The sequence below is a fragment of the Hylobates moloch genome, unplaced genomic scaffold (assembly GCF_009828535.3).
Source record: "Hylobates moloch isolate HMO894 unplaced genomic scaffold, HMol_V3 SCAFFOLD_6, whole genome shotgun sequence".
NCBI lineage: Eukaryota > Metazoa > Chordata > Mammalia > Primates > Hylobatidae > Hylobates > Hylobates moloch.
The window spans coordinates 67,781,896-67,801,893 of record NW_026652281.1 but is presented as its reverse complement, the minus strand read 5'-3'; the positions used below and the strand labels follow the sequence as shown (position 1 = coordinate 67,801,893).

Sequence of the window (19,998 nt, the reverse complement as noted above, 5' to 3'; positions counted from 1 at the left end):
CAGCCTGGCCAACATGGTGAAACTCTCTCTCTACTAAAAATACAGCAAAATTAGGTGTGGTGGCACGCATCAGGTACTCAGGAGGCTGAGATAGGAGAAATCATTTGAACCCAGGAGGGTGAGGTTGCAGCGAGCCAGGATCCCGCCACTGCATTCTAGAGCAAGACTGTCTCAAAAAAATAAGAAACTATCGCTCTTTGAATTTGTTTGCCAACTACTGATTTCTTTTTTCAAACGGGGCTTGAGGGAAGTTTTATAACCATGTAAAACAAATAATAATGCAACAACAGCAGCCACTCTCATTTATGCAGCACTCCCTTACAAGTGCCGTCACAGACTCTGTGACACCAGCACAACCTCTCCCAACCTGTCAGGTATTACTGTTATTATTATTATTATTTTTTTTTTTTTTTGAGACGGAGTCTCGCTCTGTCACCCAGGCTGGAGTGCAGTGGCACAATCTCGGCTCACTGCAGGCTCTGCCTCCTGGGTTCATGCCATTCTCCTGCCTCAGCCTCTCCGAGTAGCTGGGACTGCCACCACGCCCGGCTAACTTTTGTATTTTTAGTAGAGACGGGGTTTCACCGTGGTCTCGATCTCCTGACCTCGTGATCCGCCCGCCTCGGCCTACTGTTATTATTTTTCTCCTCTGTACCAGTTGGGAAACTTGGACTCTAGGAAATAAATTGCCCAAGGTCACAGCTCCTTTGTGGTGAGGACAGGGTCCAAACCCAGGTATAATTTCTCTCTCTTTCTCTTTCTCTCTCTCTTCCCTTTCTTTCTCTCTTTCTGACAGTATTCTATCCCAGGCTGGATGGAGTGCAGTGGCACGATCACAGCTCACTGCAGCCTCGACCTCTTGGGCTCAAGCAATCCTTCCTCCTCAGCCTCCCAAGTAGCTGGAACTACAGGCACACACTACCAACCTGGCTAATGTTTGTATTTTTTGTAGAGACTGGGTTTTGCCCAGGCTGGTCTCGAACTCCTGGCTTCAAGCAGTCCTCCTACCTCAGCCTCTCACATGGTGGGATTACAGGCGTGAGCCACTGCAACAGCCCCAGGTAATTTCAAAGCCGGTATTCTTAAAACTACCTCACCAAATCGAATGTGGAAAAGAGAAAAAAGGAATAGTACTTTTAAAAAACAGTAACTATAGAAAACCCAATCAAAATTCATTTTCCAATTAAGTTACTGCTTAGTAAATGGAAATATTAAATAAAGAACCGGCTACTGCTCCATATGGCAAGGAAGTGTACTTCAGTGCTGACAACCCCATTACTCAGGAGAACGGTTTAACTGTGATATATGGATGGCTCCAGTGACCACTGCCACTGTATTTATACTTTGTGATCTGTATAAACAAAATCATTTCTCATGCCTGTAACAGCATCTACTGCAGGCCTTTGTTACTTACAATTAAATCTCTGTAAATGTTTAAATCTCATGGTCACAAAAAAAAATGAGTCAGCCATCTAAGAATGACTGGTCACCAGTTCTCAAAACACAACCTCCAGTGTCACAACCACCAGCCCCAGTAGGTCTAAATTCCAGATGAATAATTCTTCCAACGTACAGTCAAATTTAAAAAAAAAATCAATAGAATTCAGAGCCCAGAAATAAAGCTTAACACTGACAGTCAACTAATTCTGCCAAGATAATTCAACTGGGAAAGAATAGTCTTTTCAACAAATGTTGGTGGAACTCGATATTCAAATGCAAAACAATTAAGTTGGACCCTTTCCCCATGCCATAGACAAAAATTAACTCATTAAGAATGGCCAGGTGCAGTGGCTCATGCCAGTAATCCCAGCACGTTAGGGGGCCAAGACAGGAGGATTACCTGAGCCCAAGAGTTGGAGACCAGCCTGGGCAACATAGTGAGATCTCATCTCTCTAAAATACCAAAACAGTTAGCCAAGCATGATGGCATGCTCCTGTGGTCCCAGCTACATGAGAGGCTGGGGCAGGAGGATCACTTCACACTGAGGGTTCCGGGCTGTTGTGAGCCATGACTGTGCCACCACACTCCAGCCTGAGAAACAGACCAAGACTCTGTCTAAAAAAGGCCGGGCAAGTAGCTCACACCTGTAATCCTAGCACTTTGGGAGGCCGAGGCGGGCAGATCACGAGGTCAGGAGATCGAGACCATCCTGGCTAACACCGTAAAACCCTGTCTCTACTAAAAATACAAAAAAAATTAGCCGGGCGTGATGGCGGGCTCCTGTAGTCCCAGCTACTCGGGAGGCTGAGGCAGGAGAATGGCATGAACCCGGGATGTGGAGCTTGCAGTGAGCTGAGATCACACCACTGCACTCCAGCCTGGGTGACAGAGTGAGAATCCGTCTCAAAAAAAAAAAGTGGAAACAATCCAAATGATCATCAGCTGAGGAATGGGTTTAAGTAAAGTGTGGTATATTCCGGTAAAAGGAATGAAGTACTGGCCAGGCACAGTGGCTCACGCCTGTAATCCCAGCACTTTGGGAGGCCAAGGCAGGTGGATCACGAGGTCAGGAGTTCGAGACCAGCCTGGCCAATATAGTGAAGCCCCATCTCTACTAAAACTATGAAAATTAGCTGGGCACGGTGGCACGCACCTATATTCCCAGCTACTCAGGAGGCTGAGGCAGGAGAATCACTTGAACCCAGGAGGCAGAGGTTGTGGTGAGCCAAGATCACGCCACTGCACTCCAGCCTGGTGACAGAGCAAGACTCCATCTCAAAAAAAAAAAAAAAAAAGAAAAGAAAAAAGGAATGAAGTACTGACACATGCTACAACACGGATGAACCTTGAGAACATACTAAGTTAAAGAAGTAGTCCTAAAGACTGTACATTATATGGTTTCATTAATAGGAAACGTCTACGAAAGCCCATAGAGACAGCAAGTAGATTAACAATTGCCAGGGCTCTGAGGGAGTTTGGGAGGGAATTGGGAGTGACTGCTAATAAGCATAGAGGTGACAAAAACTAAGTTGTCATAATGGTTCCACAACTCTGTAAATATACTATAAAACCACTGAATTGCACACTTTAAATGACGGGCTGTATATGCTATGTGAAACTACTTTTTACTTTATCAATAATTTCTTTAAGGCCGGGTGCGGTGGCTCACGCCTGTAATCCCAGCACTTTGGGAGGCCAAGGAGGGCGGATCATCTGAGGTTGAGAGTTCCAGACCAGCCTGACCAACATGGAGAAACCCTATCTCTACTAAAAATACAAAAGATTAGCAGGGCATGGTGGCGCATGCCTGTAATCCCAGCTACTCAGGAGGCTGAGACAGGAGAATCACTTGAACCCGGGAGGCGGAGGTTGCAGTGAGCTGAGATCGCACCAATGCACTCCAGCCTGGGCAACAAGAGCAAAACTCCATCTCAAAAAAACAATAATAATTTCTTTAGTTAAAAATAACCTAATAGCCATTATAGGATAAGTTTAAAAAAAACTCAAATAATAATTCTAAAATCACTTGGTTGGACATCTCTGCTCATTAGAGAAGTAAAAGTGTGGACATCTCTCCAATGCCACTTTAAGAATAAAAATAAAACTAGGACTTTTTTTTTGAACACTTGTTAATTTAAATAGGAAGTATCCTATAAATAAATAGGAAGTGTCCTATAAATAAAAAGTATCCCCAAAGGCAAATTCCCAGGACTTTAGGAGCTGAAATTGCTTCATGTGTTTCTTAAGTTATTAGTCTGATGTAAAATGCTTTGTAAAGTTTACAGAAAGTATTTTATAGATCTTTCAACTTTTACCTTTTTTTTTTTGACACAGAGTCTCGCTCTGTCGCCCAGGCTGGTGTGCAGCGGCATGATCTCGGCTCACTGCAACCTCTGCCTCCCGGGTTCAAGTGATTCTTCTGCCTCAGCCTCCTGAGTAGCTGGGACTACAGGTGCCCGCCACCATGCCCGGCTAATTTTTGTATTTTTAGTAGAGACAGGGTTTCACCACATTGGCCAGGCTGGTCTCAAACTCCTGACCTTGTGACCCGTCCGCCTCAGCCTCCCAAAGTGCTGGGATTACAGGCATGAGCCACCGTGCCCGACCCCAACTTTTACTTTTAAGAGACTGCACATTTGAAATGGCTGAATCTTAGCACCAGAGCAGTCATTTCACCAGCAATTTTCTTGTCTTGTACCAAAGCAGCCCTTTGAATAATACTTCCTAATAATCCACAGCCAGCTGGAGCACTTGACAAAGACTGATCTGACAGTTTAATCTTAGCACCATTTTTTTAGGATTGGCGTACCCTTTTTTTCCCAGTTCCATTCACCTCACTATACTTAAGAAAAATCTACATTTACATATGTAAATTGTAGACAATGTTGATAAAAATAAATTACATCACATATTCATACTAGTTGTGCAACCAAATTGATGTTTCCTTTCTAATGCAAAAATGGGTTAAACTCTGTTATCTCCAAACCCACTTCTAAACACATCATACACTACCACCGCTCCCACCACAAAGGGCAGGGATGATATCAAAATGAAAACAGTGCTAGCAAATAGAATTATAAAACATGATGAATTTCACACATTTAGGTTTGCTAAAATAAGCTTTCAAGTTGTTGAATGAAAAACAAATGCCCCCAACATTATCCCCTACCCTCCAACCTCCTATTATTACTCTATTGCTGTAACCACTGGTGGCAGTTTCTAGGATATCTTTAAAACTCTCAGAATTATTGCATATATACGTATCTACACACATGGATACATACATGCCTTTCTAATTGGAAACCATAACTGGGTTCATCATAGACATAGCATTCTTTAACCTCCTCTTTTTATAACCCCTACTTAACTAACACTGTTATCTTGGCTACCTGTTCCTCACAGATTTAACTTACTCTTTTTTTTTTACTATGGTGAAACACACATAACATTAAACTTATCATCCTACCCATTTTTAAGTGTACAGTTCAGTAGTGTTAAGTATATTCATATTGTTGTCCAACAGATTTCTATAACTTTTTCATCGTGCAGCACTGAAACACTATACCCACTAAACACAAGTTCTCCCTCCTACCTCCCCTGGGCCCTTGGGAACCACCTTTCCACTTTCTATGATTTTGACGACTTTAGACACTTCTTATGAGTGGAATCATACAGTATTTGTCCTTTTGTGACTTTTATTATATACTTTTATTTCACTTAGCATAATGTCCTTGAGGGGCACCCACGTTGTAGTATGTGACAAGCTTTCCTTCTTTATTAAGGCTGTATAATATTCCATTGTTAATTTCATTCTTTTTAAAGGCAACATGATATTTCATTGTATGAAAGGCTAGTAACTTTTTATTTTAAATTAGTCTTCATTATCAGTGCTTAAGATATTCCAAGTTTACTTCTAATACAAGAAATAGAAGAACTGCTAGACCCAAGAACATATTTATGATTCAAAGACATTATGGCAAAATAAATTCTCCATAAGTGAACAAACACAAATCAAGAAGAGCAGGTTTTTCTTTCACCTTTCTTTTTAACATTGCCAGTGAAAACTCTCTCATTTTTAATTGTAATTTTTTTGGTTTTTTTTGTTTGTTTGTTTTTTGAGACAAGAGTCTTGCTCTGTCTCCCAGGCTGGAGTGCAGTGGCATGATCTTGGCTCACTGCAATCTCTGCCTCTTGGGTTCAAGCAATTCTCGTGCCTCAGCCTCCCAAGTAGCTGGGATTACAGGCATGAGCCACCGCGCCTGGCTGAATTGTAGTTCTTAAATTATAAGTAAGACTGAGCATTTTCTCACGTTTGTTGGCATTTGCATTTTTTCCTAAATGATCCCTAACCTTTTAAATTTTTCTGTTATGTGTACTTTCTGTTGATTTATAAGAACACTGTGCAAATTAAGGCAAGTGGATCTCTGTTCTACGAATAACTGTGTGTTATTTGAGTTGTTTAATTTGGTTTATGGATCTTGTGTCATGCTTAGAAAAATCTTGGCCATTTTAGATTATTTTAAAAGTTCACTCATCTTTTCTCAATACTTTGAATGGACTCCTTTTTAACCCATTTTATCACGGTTAAATATTGGATCTACACATTACTTATTTTAATGGAAAGGGTGTGGAGCAAACTTCAAAGAAAGCTTATTGACAACTTACAATTTGGATATCAGTATCCTAAGGGAGAGTGACAGTCCTCCCCATAACTACATCTGACATTTACGAACTCATACTGTGGGCCAGCCACTGTTCCAAGTGCAAAATCCTATAAAGGAGATCCTAGGGATTATCCCATTTTACAGACATATGAACTAAACAACAGACAGATGAAGTAACTGATCAAGGGCACACCACCAGTAAATGGCTGAGAACATACCGGAACTCAGGCTTCCTATCATTAGAACTGGCTCTTAACTTCTCAGCTACACCGCCTCTGAACTATATGAACAAAAAAGCCCAAAAAATCCACATCAAAAATATGTTTAAATTAATTCTCAGTAGAAAGCAGGTTTGTCCTTTTCCTCCCATCAAATACTTCGAGTAGCTTAAGTCCTAAATCTTTTTTTTTTTTCTTGAGACAGATTCTCGCTCTGTTGTCCAGGCTGGAGTGCCGTGGCAGCTCGGCTTACTGCAACCTCCACCTCTTGGGTTCAAGCGATTCTCCTGCCTCAGTCTCCCAAGTAGCTGGGATTACAGGTGCACGCTACCATGCCCAGCTAATTTTTGTATTTTCAGTAGAGGCAGGGGTTTCACCATGTTGCCCAGGTTGGTCTCAAACTCCTGACCTCAGGTGATCCAACCGCCTCAGCCTCTCAAAGTGCTGGGATTACAGGCTTGAGCCACCACACCTGGCCCAGTGTTTCTTTTTTCTTTTCTTTTTTTTTTTTTTTTGAGACAAGGTCTTGCTCTGTTGCCCAGGCTGGAGTGCAATGGCACATTGTCAGCTCACTGAAACCTCCACCTCCCAGGTTCAAGCGATTCTCCCACTTCAACCTCCTGCCATCATGCCGGGCTAACTTTTTTGTATTTTTGTAGAGACGGAGTTTCACCACGTTGGCCAGGCCAGTCTTGAATTCCTGACCTCAGGTGATCTAGCCGCCTCGGCCTCCCAAAGTGCTGGGATTACAGGCATGAGCCACTGCACCTGGCGCCAGTGTTTCTTTTCTGGGCAGTATCACTGCATGCCCCAGGGGTCAGGGGCATCCTTGGTAGCAAAGGCAGGGGCAGTGTTTTCACAAAGACTGGTGAGTGCTATTGGCATCTGGGGGTAAGTTAAATATCAGCTATGCACAGGACTCCCTAATTGTTTTATAAACATCAAAAAAGGAGAATGAAATGCTAAGAAGAGAAGAGGAGGGCTTTCTCTCTCTCTTTTTTTTTTTTCCACGTCTTTTTGTCATGTCACCCAGGCTGGGTTGCAGTGGTACGATCATGGCTTACTGCAGCTTCAACTTCCCAGCCTCAGGTGATCCTCCCACCTCAGCCTACAGAGTAGCTGGCACTACAAGTGCATGCCACTACGCCCAGCTAATGTTTGTATTTTTTTGTAGAGATGGGGTTTCACTATGTTGCCCAGGCTGGTCTTGAATTCTTGGGCTCAATTAATCTGCCCACCTCGGCCGCCCAAAGTACTGGGATTACAAGCAAGAGCCACCTCCCCACCAGCTGCCAGTTCTCTCTAATAATCAGAGAATACCCTCAAGCAATCCATAACGAAGGGCAAATGAAATGAGCATTGGTGTTCCTCTCAAGCACTGGATCCAGCTATCTGCCACACCCCTCTGCAAGAAAAAAAAAAAAAGTCAGAGACTCAGCCCTGCTGGAACTCTTGCTTCCAAAAAATATGCAATCGGCCAGGCACCGTGGCTCACGCCTGTAATCCCAGCACTTTGGGGAGGCCAAGGCGGGCAGATCATGAGGTCAAAAATCGAGACCATCCTGGCCAACATGGTGAAACCCTATCTCTACTAAAAATACAAAAAATTACCTGCGTGTGGTGGCGCGCGCCTGTAGTCCCAGCTACTCAGGAGGCTGAGGTAAGAGACTCACTTGAACCCGGGAGACAGAGGTTGCAGTGAGCAGAGATCGCACCACTGCACTCCAGCCTGGGAGACAGAGTGAGACTCTGTCTCAAAAAAAAAAAAGAAAAGAAAAGAAAAGAAAAAAGAAAAATTGCAATCCCGTGGTAACCCTCATTCCTCCCCGCCCCCCATCATAAGGAAATAATTTACAGCTTCATGCTTTTCAAAGTCTCCAGCCAGAAGCCGCTGCTAGGCAAAATGATTTGCATAAAGTGCCTCATTTAAATGGCTTCATACCCCTTACTCAGCAACCTGCAACTTCCACCAACTACACTAATGGTGAGATAGCACAGTCTTAAAAACCACTTTCTGTTAAATTCTATCATCCACGCATAGAGCAGAACTTTCTGGAAAATAAACAACTGCTTGAGAGTTTAAGAGAAGGAAGGGAACAAAAAGTTTAAACTGATTTTATTACAACAAAATACAGCATAAAACCCCAATCCAGAGCCAGGCATGGTGGCTCACGCCTGTAATCCCAGCATTTGGGAGGCTGCACGCCTGTAATCCCAGCATTTGGGAGGCTGATGCAGGTGGATTGCATGAGGTCAGGAGTTCGAGACCAGCCTGACCAACATGGCAAAACCTCATCTCTACTAAAAATACAAAAATTTGCTGGGCATCATGGCGGGCACCTGTAATCCCACTACTTGGGAGGCTAAGGCAGGAGAATAGCTTGAACCCTGGAAGCAGAGGGTAGAGGTTGCAGTGAACTGAGATCCTACCACTACACTCCAGCCTGAGCCACAGAGCAAGACCTCATCTCAAAAAAAAAAAAAAAAAAAACACCCAATCCGAGATTCAAATAATCAAATCATAAGACTGTGTTTAAAATCCATAGCTATGAGCTCTTTGTCGAACTGTTCTGCAAAGACAGCAGATTATCTTTGGGAAAAGCCCAATATCCACTCATTCACGCTCTCATCATTTACCAAAGGCCAAGTGTGTACTGGGCACTGGAAAATAGCAAAGGCTAGGAGAGCACAAGGGCACTACCTGCTGTGAGCTGATTAGCTGTGTGGGCTTGGAAGATACCCTGTGCTCCAGGACCTGTTTCCTGGAAATAACTTGTTAGGTGGATATGCCACTGCCTTAAGGATCCTTCTAGCTCCAGAATTAGACTGTGACTTCCCAGATTCTCACAACCCCATGGACAGCCCATAAGCCATCTGAGAATGGCAATGCAGGACCTGGAGCAACGGGCATTACGCCCATCAGAAACCTCATCAGCAGCTGTGAGACTTTCTCTGGCTGGCTGCCAACCAAAGACTTCCCACAATGGTTCTAATTTCAAACTGCCTGACCATTATCCTTAAAAACTATTGGAGTGTGCTAAAAGGTCTGATATTTTGGCTTCTTAGTGAAATTTCTCATACCCAGAGGCACAATTCCCCTTTGTCAGCATGCCCCAATTTTCAGTTTATGGTTTGGGTGAACACTGGGATTCTTTTTTTTTTTTTTTTCCATGTCAGATGGGTAATGTACCAACGACATGACAAGATTTAAGGGAGGCACATCTCACAGACAAGCATGAAAACCCAATCATCATGCTTACGAACTAAAAAAGAAACTGGATTCTTACAATCAGAAACAGGAATATCAACTGAATTGTGGTACCCTATGAGCCAGGAGCTACAGACCATGCCCACCTTCCACTCTGCCTCTTTTAACTTTATTATACAAAAATAGCTGTATCCCTCCCCAGGATACAGGCAAGTCACTACAGCCTTGAGAAGCCAGCAGGAAGAAGAATTAAACCAGATCTCCCTAAGGGTGAAGTAGAGCTGCCTCCAAAGATAGGAAGTTCCTGCCTCTGGAGTTGTTTGTTTATTATGGTATAAGAAATCGAGCGCAATTGGGTCAGAAGAGCAGAAGACCCTTCCAGTGCCAATGTTCTGGGAGGTGGTCCAAAGGAAGTCAGTGGGGCCAGCTCTCTCCCTCAGACAGCTAACAGGAGCAAGGCTTGGTCAGCCTTCCTGAAGCTCTGCAAGTCCAAGGCTTCTGAGCTATTTATTCTATACTTACTTTGAAAACACAAAATTGCTCCAACAGGATAGATATGTTATGGAACAATTGGGCATAATAGGATGTGTATTTCTTTTTTTTTTTTTTTTTTTTAGACGGAGTCTTGCTCTGTCACCCAGGCTAGAGTGATCACAGTGGTGCGATCTCAGCTCACTGCAACCTCCGCCTCCCGGGTTCAAGCGATACTCCTGCCTCGGCCTCCCGAGTAGCTGGGACTACTGGCGCCTGCCACCACGCCCAGCTAATTTTTTGTATTTTTAGTAGAGACGGGGTTTCACCGTGTTAGCCAGGCTGGTTTCGATCTCCTGACCTCATGATCCACCCGCCTCAGCCTCCCAAAGTGCTGGGATTACAGGCGTGAGCCACCATGCCCGGCCTAGGATGTGCATTTCTGTCTATTGAGAAACACCAGGCAGAAAACTGCACCAAGCTGAATTAAGCTTCATGGAAATACACAAAAAATGCACACAGCTCAGCTCAACAAGTGCACTGAGTCACACCAAACACATTTGATGTTACAACTTTCCATCCAATTCCAGATAACCCTCCTCCCGCTGCTTCTGAACTGCTCAAAAGCCTAACTCTCCAAACTCATTTCCACAAGGTAATTTCAAGACTTTTTCAAATATAGTAGTGATGTATTTCTTAACCATTTAACATTTATAAAACTATAATATCATTTTTATTCAGTTCCTTTTTTCAAATGTGTCACTGACAAAGTTTTAGAATATTGTGCCCTTAACCAAATTTTCCCCGTGAGACCTGTGGTTTCATTGTGCAGTTCTGCTTAATGTGGTAATTTTTATAATGCACATATCATGTTGTATTGTAGCAGAACTATTTTCAGGGCTCTAGTGTAGAGTATTTACAATCGTTTTTAAAAATTACACTAAATGTCCAAAAGGAAAATAAAATAAACATTTATATGATTAATTAAATCATATAAACAGGTATCCCTCTGCTGCCCAGGCCGGAGTGCAATGGCAGGATCATGGCTCACTGCAGTCTCGACCTCCTCAGCCTGGCTCAAGAGATCCTCCCACCTCAGCCCCCTGCCGAGCAGCTGGGACTACAGGTGCATGCCACCATGCCTGAATAATTTTTTGATATTTTGTAGAGATGAGGTCTCACTATTTTGCCCAGGCTAGTCTTGAATTCCTGGGCTCGAGTGATCAGCCCACCTCAGTCCCCAAAAAGTGCTGGGATTATAGGCATGAGCCACTGTGCTCAGCCATGTAGTTCTGTAAAGCATAAAATATTGTTCTTAAATTAGTTTTCTTGGGAGGCCGAGACGGGCGGATCACGAGGTCAGGAGATCGAGACCACAGTGAAACCCCGTCTCTACTAAAAATACAAAAAATTAGCCGGGCGTGGTGGCGGGCGCCTGTAGTCCCAGCTACTCGGAGAGGCTGAGGCAGGAGAATGGCGTGAACCTGGGAGGCGGAGCTTGCAGTGAGCCGAGATTGCGCCACTGCACTCCAGCCTGGGCGACAGAGCGAGACTTCGTCTCAAAAAAAAAAAAAAAAAAAAAAATTAGTTTTCATGTCATGTTACTTAATTCATCATTTCAAGATTAAATCAGTATCTCATAAATTGATCTGCCTACCTAGTGATTGATTTCCATCACTAATGATAAAGTTTTGATGCTTCTCCCTTTTTCAAGGTGCTACATACTGTAATCCTTAGAACATCTTAAGAAATAAAAAGGCAAGGCTGGGCGCGGTGGCTCATGCCTGTCATCTCAGCACTTTGGGAGGCCAAGGTGGGCAGATCACGAGGTCAGGAGATCGAGACTATCCTGGCCAACACAATGAAACCCCATCTCTACTAAAAATACAAAAATTAGCCAGGCGTGGTGGCACGCGCCTGTAATCCCAGCTACTCGGGAGGCTGAGGCAGAAGAATTGCTTGAACCCAGGAGTCGGAGGTTGCAGTGAGCCAAAATTGCACCACTGCACCCCAACCTGGTGACAGAGCAAGACTCCATCTCAAACAATAATAGTAAGAAGAAATAAAAAGGCATATAAAGACAGTGAAAAATATTCAATTAGCCCTCTCCTCAAAAAAAGGTAAGAACAAAGAACAGAAGAGGAAATGAGCCAGGTTTCAGTTACTTGGGAGGCTGAGCCAGGAGGATCACCTGAGCCCAGGAGTTTGAGGCTGCAGTGAGCTATGATTGCACCTCTGCACTCCAGCCTGGGTGACAGGGTGAGACCTCATCGCTAAAAAATAATAGGAGAAAAAAAAAAGAAGGGGAAATGAAATGTAAACTGATCAACAATTTATAGCCTTAAACTCAAACATGTAAGTAATTACATTAAATGTAAATGATTAAAGCATCCGATTAAAAGACAAAGATTGGCTGGGTAATATGGCTCACACATGTAATCCCAACACTTTGGGAGGCCAAGGCAGGAGGATCACTTGGAGCCAAGGAGTTTGAGACCAGCCTGGGCAATATAGTAAGGCCATGTCTCCACAAAAAGAGAATTAAAAAAAAAAATCCATGTCAGGTGGTGCATATCTGTAGTCCTAGCTACTTGGGAAGCTGAGGTAGGAGGATCACTTGAGCCCAGGGCATTGAAGGTACAGTGAGCTGTGAACATATCACTGTACTCCAGCCTGGGCAATGGAACAAGAGCCCGTCTCAAAACAAAACAAAACAAAAAAGTGAAACAAAACAAAAAGGCAAAGATTGTCAGATTGGATTAAAAAGCAAGAAAGACCCATTTCTATCACATCTATAAAAAGCATACTTTTAAGTATAAAGACAGATTAGTTGAAAGCCAAAAGGGTGATATGGCTATATTAGTATCTACCAAATACTAAAAAAAGACACTTTTAGAAAAATAGGTCAGGAGTGGTGGCTCACACCTGTAATCCCAGCACTTTGGGAGGCCAAGGTGGGTGGATCATTTGAGGTCAGGAGCTCGAGACCAGCCTGGTCAACATGGCAAAACCCCATCTTTACTAAAAATACAAAAATTAGGCCAGGCACAGTGGCTCATGCCTATAATTCCAGCACTTTGGGAGGCTGAGGCAGGTGGATCACAGGGTCAAAAGTTTGAGACCAGCCTGGCCAATATGGTGAAAGCTTGTCTCTACTAAAAATACAAAAATTAGCCAAGTGTGGTGGCATGCGCCTGTAGTTCCAGCTACTGGGGAGGCTGAGGCAGGAGAATCACTTGAACCCAGGAGGCGGAGGTTGCAGTGAGCCGAGATCTCACCACTGCACTCCAACCTGGGTGACAGAGTGAGACTCCATCTCAAGAAAATATGTAACATTAAAAAAGTAACTGGGCATGGTGGCACATGCCTGTAATCCCAGCTACTCCAGAGGCTGAGACATGAGAATTGCTTGAACTCGGGAGACAGTGGTTGCAGGGAGCCAAGATCGGGCCTCTGCACTCCAGTCTGAATGACAGAGCAAGACTGAATATCAAAATGTTACACACTGTTACATTTCTTCCCTGCTATACAAACCTCTAGTTTTAGTAGGTCAGGGAGACAGATGACACTGAGCTCCTATCTCCCTGGCTGCAGCACCCAATTAAAGCCTTCTTCCTTGACAATCCTTGTCGATCTCAGTCATGGGCTTTTTGTGTGCTGAGCAGCAGGACCTAGACAGAACCCCTGGTCTTTAGGCAACATTCTTAAGTTCAAGAGTCCCAGGGGGTGGCCCCTTCATTCTTGCTCCTTTAGTTCTACAATTATTTTTTAAACATACTTAATTCCCTATAGTAAATCCTCTTCTTTATAAAATACCTAGAGTGATGTTGGCTTCCTACACTGAACCCTGACACGCTGCATCACCACTTTACAGATAAAAAAAAAAAAAAGACTCTTACATAAAACATCTGATTTGTATCCCTTCAACAATCACTAATATTGTTAAAGGGGATTTTATCTCTTTAACAACATTAGGGAGACGGAATTTCCCCTACTTAACAAGAAAACTTAAGAACTAGGAACAGTAGTGGGCTCCCCAGCACTGGAGAGATTCAAACACAGATGCACACTGAAGAGGGGCATTTAAAAGGACATCTAAACTTCAGATGGGTCATTAAAAACGGATGCCTTTTAAGGTACCTTCCAAGAGTTTCTGTGGTTCCATGACCTGCCTCAAAAATCAAGCAAGGCTGGGCATGGTGGCTCACACTTGTAATTCTAACACTTTGAGAGGCCAAGGCAGGAGGATTGCTTGAGCCCAGGAGTTTGGGACCAGCCTGGGCAACATAGTGAGAGCCTGTCTCTATTAAAATAAATAAATAAATAAATAAATAAACAAACAAACAAACAAAATAAAATAATCAAGCAAGCAGCAAAACCTGCATCTCTCCAGAACTAGACTTGCCTCTCCAGAATTTTTCAAAGAATTGAATCCCAGTTGATGAGATTCCACAAACTTTGATAGAAAAAGTAGAAGGTAGGGGAGAGCACAGAAAGTGGGGGATTTCTTTGAAGAAAAAAGGGGATGGAGGGCTACCCCTGGACTCGATTTTGGCAGAACTTAAAGAATAGTTAAACTTCAGCATCCTGCAATTTGGGGGCAGGAAGCTGTTTTCCTACTACCATCCTTTTAGGCCCAGCCCAGACCTCTTTAGGCTCTTAATCTGCACCTCCTTTTATCTTAAAAGATAATAACCTCCCCTCCCTGGCTTCAGTTCCTCAGCTCCCCAGCATTTCTCTACCTTCCGCTGCCTGGAAACAGGCTACCAAAACCCCCAAGCACTTTTTTTTTTTTTTTTTTTTTGAGATGGGGTCTCATTCTGTCACCCAGGCTGGAGTGCAATGGCACGATCTCGGCTCACTGCAACCTCTGCCTCTCAGGTTCAAGCGATTCTCCAGCCTCAGCCGCCCGAGTAGCTGGGATTACAGATGTCTGCCACCTGGCCTGGCTAATTTTTCTATTTTTAGTACAGATGGGGTTTTACCATGTTGGTCAAGCTGGTCTCAAACTCCTGACCTCAAGTGATATGCTGCCTCGGCCCCCCAAAGTGCTGGGATTACAGGCATGAGCCAACCACACCCAGCCTTACTTTTTTTTTTTTTTTTTTTTGGAATCATGGTTTCGGCCAGGCACAGTGGCTCATGTCTGTAATCCCAGCACTTTGGGAGGCCGACGTGGGTGGATCACGAGATCAGGAGTTCCAGATCACCCTGACCAACATGGAGAAACCCCATCTCTATTAAAAAATACAAAAATTAGCCGGGCCCCGTGGCATGCGCCTATAATCTCAGCTACTCAGGAGGCTGAGGCAGGAGAAACAGTTGAACCCAGAAGGTAGAGGTTGCATTGAGCCAAGATCGTGCCATTGTACTCCAGCCTGGGTGACAGAGCGAGACTCCGTCTCAAAAAAACAAAAACAAACAAAAAAAGAAACATGGTCTCGCTCTGCCACCCAAGCTGGAGTGTCGTAGATCAAAACTCACCCAGCCTTGACCTCCTGGGCTCAAGCGATCCTCCCACCTCAGCCTCCAGATAAGCCAGCGCTTTCAAAAATCCACAGACACTGATCTTCGATTTTCCTCTCTCACTTGACTTCCAGTTGTCGTCTGACCAGGCCAGTGGCTCCACACCTGTCCCCACCCTCCAGGCAGGCTCTACCTTCACTTAATTTCCTTTATTTCCCTGTTGGCTACAGGAAATGTGTGCCTTTTAAATCGGAGATGTTTCTCAAGTTTCCAAGGTTAGGCTTTCCTTCTCATAAAAAACATAAAAAACACAACTGCGTGTGCAACTGCAGGATTGCATGGATCTCTAGAGCCCATTCAGGAAGGAGGACCCACTCTCCCCGTGCTCCCCTGCGTGGGCTCATCCACTTCTAGGGGCAAATGTCCCTGCCAAGGGACCCCCAGCTTCTTCCCCTTTTCCAAAAGATAAAAGGTGCAAAGCTGAGGCAAACAAACCCTCAATCCAGTCTGTGAAGAAGCACTGCCCCAGGCACAGTCTCATACAGCTAGCAAATTCAGCATCTATTCACAGGTCACTCCCAAGCACAAGCAGGGCTAGCTACAGCCTCTGAACTTTATTATTGTAGGTACCCAGCAAATATTTATTTATTTTTTATTTTTTATTTTTTGAGACAGAGTCTCACTCTGTTGCCCAGGCTGCAGTGCAATGGCGTGATCTCAGCTCACTACAACCTCAGCCTCCCAGGTTCAAGCAATTCTCATGCCTCAGCCTCCTGAGTAGCTGGGATTACAGGCATGTGCTATCATGCCTGGCTAATATTTGTATTTTTAGTAGAGACGGGGCTTCACCATGTTGGCCAGGCTGGTGTCCAACTCCAGACCTCAGGTGATCCACCCGCCTCAGCCCCAAAAAGTGCTGGGATTACAGGTGTGAGCCACCACACCTGGCCCCAGAGAATATTTATCAATTGACATTTTACTTTAGGGATTGTCAGCTCTTTAAAAAAAAAAAAAAAAAAAAAGTAACAGCTAATAAAATAAGTCCGACAAAGTCCTAGAGTCCTTAGGGATAAGGGTAGCAAAGCTAAAGAAAAATTACCACTATAGAATCCTATTAGAGCAAACAGTTTCATTACTATGGAAACAAAATACTGCCATTGTTTCTGAGAATGGCAGTGGAGGAGATCAGTGAGCATGGAATCAAGAACAAAAGACTGAATTCCTCCCTAGTTCGGGTGAACCACACTCACCAAGGATCAAAGCATTAGGAAATCAGCCCTCCGTTAAATTGCTGAGACATAATGTGAGCGTAAAAACAAAACAAAACAAAACAAAAAAATGGAAAAGGCATTCCACAAAGACCTCATGAATTTTGTTTCAAAATGCACTTAGCTAGTTTATAAAAATGATACTTAAACAGAAGTCTGATTTTCCCATCTCCTCTAGTTATCTTTTCATAAATAAGATTTAAGGGATGTTATGCATGTTTTTCCTACTTTTGTTTTGACTAGACGGTTTTCATGAGAGTAAAAATGCTGTCTAATCACTGTATACTGTAACCTTACTTCAAAAACCCACAAATTGTTTCAAAATTTACTCTCTGATAAAAACCCATTAAGTTTTTCCACAACAGCTGCTTTCCTTAAACATCAGCAATTTTAATCTCACAAGGCAAACTACAGAAGAAAAGCCAAAAGTAAAATCCTGCTTCCCTTTAAAATTCAAACAGATGTTCTGTGTAATCACACCAACTCACTATTTGAATTTCCTACTGCCCTATACTGACTCTCAGATTAAGTTCTAAAATGTTTTGAAATATCATTAATATATAAGCTAGAAGAATATGGGGATATTCTCACTGTAAATGTTTTAAAATACATTTTAAGCAGGGCTGCAAAGGTTTACTGTGGGCTACTTGGGAATGCCTAATATTTGGGAACAATCACAGTGATTTAGATTGGTAACTTGATTGATACTATTCTCAGGATCCAATCATAACCCTAAATTCAACTGAAAACAGCAATGTGTAAAATTCACTAACAATGCGGCTTGACTCAGAACACTAAGAAAACACTGGGTCTTTACAATTAGGCAGGTATAGCCACTTAAAGTACTAAAAATAGCTTGGTCAAAGAATTACATCCAATGGCTAGTTCTGTAGACATATCAGCTTATATGAAGACTTCCTTTTTAACATCAAGTTATCATAGATGATCTGGCCACATACTGCTCTGAAATAAAAGTAGACGATGCCATAATTACTGCAGTGCCCTTTCTGAGGCTCTAACTGGTGATTACATTAAAATACCTGGAAAACTGGAAAGTAAAGCTTCCATGTCTCATAGTCACTCCCAGATACTCTATCTGTGGGAAATCTACAGCCTCTATACAGAAAACGAGGGCGGAAAGCAAGCAATGGGGAAGGGGGTGTTACCTTTTATTTAATTAGCACAGAGAGATGACTCAGAGGCTGCCTCCCACGCCTACAGACTGGCCTCTCCTCAACCGTTCCTACAAAGTCAGACTTCCTGCACCCCAAAGCTATTTGTCAGCTCGCCAGGTCAGCTACAGAGCTGCCCAAGAAAACATTTGAATGAGCAACCGTCAAGCGAACTCTCCAACTAAGAGTGCAACCTTCACTCTCCATACTGTTCAAGGTAAGTGACAGAGGATTATCTGACAACCTGAACTTAGCTACACTACACAAAGACACCCCTAAGCCACCCTTCCTGTATCAGCTCACCAGTGAGCTATATAGAGTAGTCCCTCCTTACCCGAGGAGGATGTGTTCCAAAATCCCCAGTGGATGCCTGAAACTGTGGATAGTACCCAACCCCACATATACTGTGTTTTTTTCTGTATATACATACCTATGAGAAAGTTTTGTTGTTGAGACAGGATCTCACTCTGTCACCCAGGCTGGAGTGCAGTGGCACAACCATGGCTCACTGCAGCCTCGACCTCCCTGGGCTCAGGTGATCCTCCCACCTCAGCCTCCCAAGTAGCTGGGACTATATAGGCACACACACCACCATGCTCTGGCTAATTTTTGTGTTTTTTGTAGAGACAGGGTTTCTCCATGTTGCCCAGGCTGGTCTCTAACTCCTGGGCTCAAGTGACCACCCACCTCAGCCTCTGAAAGTGCTGGGATTACAGGCATGAGCCACCTTGCCTGGCCTCATGATAAAGTTTAATTTCTAAATTAGGCACAGTAAGAGATTATCAACAATAACAAATAATAAAATCAAACACTTATGACAGTATGCCAGCATCACTACTCTTGCGCTTTGGGGCCACTAAGTCAAATAAGGGTGACTTGAGTGACCTGAACACAAGGACTGCAATTCTGCGACAGTGGATCTGATAACCGAGATGGCTCCTAAGTGACTAAGGGGTGAGGAGCATAGGTAGACAGCTAGACAGCATGGAGATGCTGGCCAGAATTGATTCACATCCCAGTGGGATGGAGTGAGGTTTCCTCACACTATTCAGAACAGGGCATAATTTAAACTTGTGAATTGTTTATTTCTGGAATTTTCCACTTAATATTTTCATACCCCAATAGACCTCAGGTTAACTGAAACCACAGAAAGCAAAACTGCAAGTAAAGGGGGACTACCGTATTTAGCCAACATCAACCAAAACATCACCTTGACAGAACAATTATAGGGCATTTTACTGCATTGTGCCCACATCTTTATAAAGATGAACCGGAAAATAAAAGTGCCAGTGCTAGTGATAAGAAACACAGGTCTCAATGTTAATGCAGTGGAAGCAAAGATGGCCCCCATCATACAGCAGGAAAACAGTGACTCAACCACCATTTGGACAGACGTTATCTGTGAAACTAATTGTAAAAAGAAAAGATCAAAGTTAAAGAAAATGTTGAAAATGACAAATATATTGTCAATGATGCCATCTAACAGAGATGAAATTAGGGATTTTTTTTTTCATTACTTTTGTCCTTTTGGGAATAGAAACACACCCAAACCTCTTAACGCAAAAGCTCATTAAGTGACTTTCACACATTCAACATTAACACCTCTAAAGAAACAATCAGGCCGGGCACGGTGGCTCACGCCTGTAATCCTAGCACATTGGGAGGCCAAGGCAGGTGGATCGCGAGGTCGGGAGATCGAGACCATCCTGACTAACATGGTGAAACCCCGTCTCTACTAAAAATACAAAAAAATTAGCCGCGCGTGGTGGCGGGCACCTGTAGTCCCAGCTACTCGGGAGGCTGAGGCAGGAGAATGGTGTGAACCCGGGAGGCGGAGCTTACAGTGAGCCGAGATCACGCCACTACACTCCAGCCTGGGTAACACAGCGAGACTCTGTCTCAAAAAAAAAAAAAAAAGAAAGAAAGAAACCATCAAGTTTGAAGGTAGAAGACTATCTACATATAAATGTAGGCCCAGAAAACATTAACAGCTACGATAAGTGGTGGGTGCATGTTAAAAAAAACTTTATCAGTCACCCCATAATTCTGCAAAAAGAGTGGATTCAAATACAGCACTTCCAACATAATCC

The 19,998-nt window shown here is 43.5% G+C and overlaps 1 protein-coding gene and 1 non-coding gene across 4 annotated transcripts in view; both read right to left on the bottom strand.

Annotated features, from left to right (window-relative positions):
- The window catches only part of SERINC5 (serine incorporator 5), a 188,135-nt gene that overhangs the window by 122,958 nt on the left and 45,179 nt on the right, over positions 1-19,998 (bottom strand). The window lies entirely within an intron of this gene.
- LOC116472106 (small nucleolar RNA U13) lies at positions 9,495-9,598 on the bottom strand. The gene has a single exon (XR_004249011.1). It is a non-coding gene; the product is annotated as a small nucleolar RNA U13 (small nucleolar RNA).